We start from the raw sequence: 6,000 nt of genomic DNA, 5'->3' as shown, positions 1-6,000 counted from the left end.
ATCAATGGCCTTGATGACTGTTTCAAATGGGTCAAACATGTTTAAGGGGCAGGATCTGCCCTTAAGAAAGCCACACTGGGTAGGGTCTAGTGTCTGTAGGTCCCCAATATCTTTATTTCTGAGGTCCATGATGATCCTTTCCATAGCTTTGCAGACCAAGCTTGTCAGGATTCTGGGGTGATAGTTTGCAGTATCCATTCAGGCACCACCTTTGTGGAGAGGGACCACTGTTGCTGTACACTGCTCTTTGGGTACATATCCTGTGGTAAGGCTGAACTTGAGCAGTAGTGTTATTTGGCATTCCATTCTTCTTGGTGTTCACGTTGGACACAGCCCAGGACACCACCTCGTACCATTCATGCTGTGTGCTTTCCTTTGAAGATGCTGGCTGTTACCTCAGCATCTGCAATGTCAGGGGGCCAGCACTCTGCTGGGATAGATATTTGGCATTTGGGGGGGGGGAGTTTGCACTGAACCTGTCAGGTTGGATGTTGGCAATGTGTGTGGGTTTGGTGTATTGTTTGTAATATTTGGTAATTCAGAGCATATCTTTGAATTCCCAACAAGGTTACTACCATCAGTTAAGAAAGCCTTGTGATTATCCTTAGTGTCCTGTACAATCTGTATCTTCATAGGTTCATAGGTTCATACTAGGCTATCTGCCCTAGGGCATTTATAAGCCTAGCCAGAGTGTGTGTGGCTTTCACCACCCCTTGCTTTATGAATATTATGCCCATTTAGGCTTTACTTTACTGTGCCTCTGTCTAGACGTGACACAGTGAAGACCCCCAGTGTAAATCTACGATCTCCCATCCACTTGGCAAGATTCCTGTTGAAGAGAGTCAGTGAGGGGCTCTGCCTAACATGGAGTGGGATTCTGTTCCAGAGTGTAGGGAGCCTCTGGGTTATGAATCTGTCCCTCCAGCACATCCTATTTATTTATGTGTTGAGGTTGACATCTCTCACTCTCACGGCTCTGATGGATTTGGATTTTCTGAGGTGGAGCATGTCCATCAATTCTGTATTAGACATGGCCTTGTACATCGGGCATACATCACCTCTGAGTATGCAGTATGTGACTGCATACAGCTGGGGTGTCATCAGCCAGGCAGCATATGACAAATGTTTGGGACCCTTTATCCTCTTGGTGAGGTACTTTTGAGGTCTTTCTAACTGCTGCAGGTGTCGGGTAAGGTACATCCCAAATGGGGCATTGTACTCAATTATGGGCCTGATAAGAGAAGAGTATAGGGGCACAATGACCTCTCTTGATGTAGAAGAGAATCCTTTCATGATAAGGTGGCCAATATAGAAGGTCTTCCTAGCCACGTTGGCAATGTGAGTGTCACATGAGAGGTTACTGTCCACTTGTGTCCCTAGGTCCCTGATTACTTCTTCCATACGTAATGGATTACCACCTATGTGGTAATTTGTGAGTACCTTGTTTGGTATTTGGAGAGACATTCATACTCTCCAGTGTCTTCAGGAAGGCTGAGTGGGGTTCCTGGGTTTGAGAGGGTGGTCTGTAGCATGCTACAAACTGTACAGCGGTTTTGCCTACGGTTAGTTACACATGGATGGTCTATGATGCTTTGTGCATTGTCAGTAACCTGGATGCGTGGGTATCTTTGGTCAATATGGATACTCCCCCTCCTTTTGTGGTTTGGTCCAGGTTTTGGGGCCGAAAAGCATGATATGAGGTATAACCTGGTAGTGCTGGGGTGCTCTCAGGAGCCTTGATGCAGGTTTCCATCACTGCACAGACATCAATGTTCTCCATACTGGGGAGGGCCTCGAGAGCATGCATCTTGAGGTTTAGACTTCTGGCATTGAGCAGCATTACCCTTATGTTTTTTCCACTTATGTTTTCTAGGGAGGTGGGTTTGTCTTTTCAGCCTTGCTTACAAAAGGCACTATGGAGGTGGCAAGAGCCTTAGCCAATATCCAGATGCCCAGGGATGACAGGTGCAAGCCATCCCTGGCAAAGCAGCATGGCTTGTCAAGCATGACATCCCAAGCAGACAGACATTGGATCCCCTTGGAATGACACCAGTAATTGAGCCAATTGTTAAAGCTGATCATTCAGTGTTTGTACTGTGGCATCATTCTTGGTTAGGGTAGGATGCTGCTCAGGGTCAGAGTCATACCAGCCTGGCCTACATAATCGGAGAGCTCCTCTATATCTCTTTTCATGTAGTCCAGGGAGGTACATCTCAGGTCATTCACACCAGCATGGACAATGACTGAGTCATATTTGTACTTGCTTTGGAGTGACCTGCATGCTTGTGTTATGTGGCGGATTGTAGCAGCCTACAGGCAGCTTACTGTACCCTTTTTCTTGTTCAGTCTGGTGAGCGGGACATCAGTGTGTCTGACTTTGGAGTCACCTATTACAAGTGTATCGGGCATGTTGTTTGTCCTTACGGGCTGTGACTGTTTGGCACACCGACTTTGCGTACTATGTGTTGCATGTGCTATGTTTGGGGGTAGTGGTTGCTTGGGTGTCTGCTTTGGAGGCCTCTGTTGATTTGGTGGTTTCTACTTAGAGCCTCCGGGAATGTTTTTGTGTGTGTATGTCTTTGGTTTGCAGTTGTGATAGGTCTATGTGAGACTGGGTTTGTGGTGTGTGTGGTTACCTTCTCCTCCTGACTAGTTTAGACAGTACGGAGTTGAGAGAGCTCAGCCTCCAGTTTGGATAAATGGTTGCATCTCTCACATATATTTGTATTTCTTGGGGGGAGGAGGGAGTTGTCTGTGTACATGGGGCAGGTGTAACATTGCCCAAGATTGACAGATTCAACTTGTTGTAGCTGGCCTTAGTGGATTTTATGAGTGGCCATATTTTATTGCCATAATGCTGATCAGAGATTACTTCCCTTTTTGGGTTTGCTCTATCATGTATTCTCTTGCATGGTTTGGTAATGGCTGGGGTCCACCATGCCAGATGCCTGCGTGTATGGTATTGGTCCTTGGTTTTATTTGGGATTGCATAATCCATGCATTCCTGACAGTGTTCATAGAATGCATTTATAAAGGATTCTGAGTTGTGGCCCATATATTCCACAGGCACAGGGCCTTTAATGGATTCCACATCAGTTTGGAGGAGTGCAACATTTCCTTTACACATGTTTTTCACTGTGGTTTTGTGGCCAGAGACTGTGGTCAGGATGTGAATATCCACTGTGATTACTCTATGGTCTGATCTTACCAGTGAGGGATACACTTCTCATCTGGCCATAGAGTACCCATGTTGCTGATTATCATATCCAGTATGCTTACCCCTCTTGTGGGAGTGGTACTTTGTTCCTGAGCATTTTGGTTTATGGATTCTAGGAAGCTTTGGCCTAGGGTGTTGGAGTTGGAATAATGCTCCCAGTCTATGTTTGAGTATTTTCAGTCACCCAATATAATGTTGTTATGAGAGCTTGATATTTCCATGTGTTCCAACGTAGGCCAAGTGCAGATCCTGACATTAGGAGGGTAGTCTGTAGCACGATACAAATTGGGAGGCAGTCTTAGCCACTGTTACTTGACCATGGTTAGTCCATGCTGCTTCTTGTTGCGGTACCAACATGGGGGTGTGGTTATCCTTGACAATTATTGCTAGTCACCCTCCTTTTGTAGTTTGTTCCATGTTTTGGGGCTGTAAAGCACGGTATGAGGTGTAACCTGGTAGTGTTAGGGTGCTCTTGTGAGCCTTAACCCAGTTTTCTGTTACAGCACAGATATCAACATTCTCCATGCTGAGGGGAGTTTAGACTGCATGCATCTTGCAGTTTAGACTTCTGGCATTGGGTAGCATTACATCTAGGTTCTTATCCCTTGTGCTACCTATGGAGGTGGGTTTGTGTTTTGAGCCTTACCTATTCAAGGCACAGCGGGGGTGACAACAGCCTTTGCCAGTATTCTAAAGGCCACGACTGATAGGTGCATGCCATCCCTAGCAGGTGGAGCATCGTGTCTTGCTCAGCATGTCATCCCAGGCTGGCACGCATTGGATCCCCTTTGACTAACAGCAATACTTAGGCCAATTATTGTAATTGATCATCTCATCTTCATATTGTGGCATCATGCTTGGTGAGGGTAGGATGTTAGGGTCATCAAGTTTGCATATGCTACATGATGTTACACTGCTTAACACATGGCAGTCATGCCTCAGGTGGTGCTGCAGGGCTGTCTATGTTGGATGCACATACTACACTCCCTGTACATGTTTGATAGCAGGTTGTGTCAATGTAGGCATCCCTTTTACTATATGTGTGAGTCAGAGAGAGGTATCATTTCCAGGGTTCCTACTGAGCCACTGTATGTGCTATGCATTGCCACTTTGCCAAGGCCAAGGCATACTGGCACGCCTCCTTCTGCCTACTGGGGCAGGCTCAGGTTGTTCCTCCTCCAAGTCACGCTCTGCCTGTGATTGGCTTGGCAATGGTGGGCGGCTGTTTGGCCCAGCCGTATGCTGGTCCTGCTGCAGCTGTTTTCGCAGAATCATATTATGTAGCATAGCACATACCATGACAATTTGGGTACATGTAGTTGGTGAGTACTGCAAGGCTCCACCAGATGTGTCCAGGCACCGGAACCGTGACTTGAGCATCCCAAACACACGCTCGATTACATTTCGTGTTTGTGCGTGTGCCTCATTATGGCGTTCTTGTTCAGGTGTGTGTGCATTTCTGATGGGTGTCATCAGCCACGGCTCCAGTGCATAGCCAGCATCCCCCACTAAGTGACCATGTGGGATGTCCCCATTGGCAAATGTCTGGTACAGATGTGTCAAATGTCAGATATGGGAATCATGGTAGCTTCCAGGGCAGACAGCACACACATTCATTATTATGCCCTGGGCATCACACATGACCTGGCAGTTGATGGAGGGGAAGCCCTTGCAGTTAATGTAGGCCCTACCCTGCTCACCGGCTGGTGCTTTGATGCGTATATGCGTGCAGTCTATTGCACCCACTACCTCAGGGTATTCTGCTATTTGCTGGAAGAGATGCATATTGCTGGCCAATACCTCACGGGAATTGGGGAAATATACATGATCACCGACATGTGCTGACATGGCATCCAGGAACTGGTGCAGTACCCTGGATGCTGATGCCTGTGATATTCCCATCATATCACCAGTTGGTCTCTGGAAGGTACCTGTTGCTAGTATTCTTAGGCCAACACACACCTTGGTTTCCACTGGGATGGGTTCCCCTCTGTTGGTTCTGTGTGTGAGGTGTGGCCTGCACAGCTCAACAATTTGCTGCAGGAGGTCTCTGTCCACTCTATAGCGCTCCACTATCTCCAGTTCATGTAACCCCTGGTAGGTGACCCTGGGCCTGTACACTCTTCTCCGTCTCCTCACTGTGGGTTGTCTGGCAGCATTTGCATTGTCACCACCCTCAGCAAGTCTCTTATGTCTCCTTATAACAGCTATGGTAGCCCCTAGCATGTTTGGTCTGAGTGCAGCTTTTTCAGTTTTCACTTCTAATAGCTTACTCCTGTCTTGCAGTGTCTCTTTTGAGAAACATACTGCAATGCTGTTTGCAGTGTTTTAAGTGCTGGGCTGGGCTAGTATTCTGCCTGTGTAATTGCCTGCTTCTAATTGTTTTCACCTGCTAGCTCTACCAGTATTCCCTGCTAGCTTCCTACTATTTCTTCTGCTTTCTTTTTCCTCTCTGTTTCCTCAGGGGGGTGCAGCATGCATACCAGCGAAAACACGTTCACAGTGGCTGCCACGCACGCACACATGCTTACACGGACTAAAATCTGCTTATTCAGGTTAAAATGTGCGCACACCAGCACAAACAGGTTTACAGATCTTTAAACAGGCTTCTACATGCTTACTCTGCCTTACACACGCACACTCTGTCTTACCCGCGCCTCCCAACGCGCACACGCGCGCATGCACATACAGCAAGAAACTTTGGTGTTAGCCACAGTGTACACCTTCCATTTCTTGACTTTCCCATGCTTATCTGTTGACACTCCTCTTTCTATGCTGTGTGA

The sequence above is a fragment of the Protopterus annectens genome, chromosome 2.part1 (genome assembly GCF_019279795.1).
Source record: "Protopterus annectens isolate FY-2018-M chromosome 2.part1, PAN1.0, whole genome shotgun sequence".
Lineage (NCBI taxonomy): Eukaryota > Metazoa > Chordata > Ceratodontiformes > Protopteridae > Protopterus > Protopterus annectens.
The sequence above is the reverse complement of the archived record's forward strand: the minus strand, read 5'-3'. Positions refer to the sequence as shown.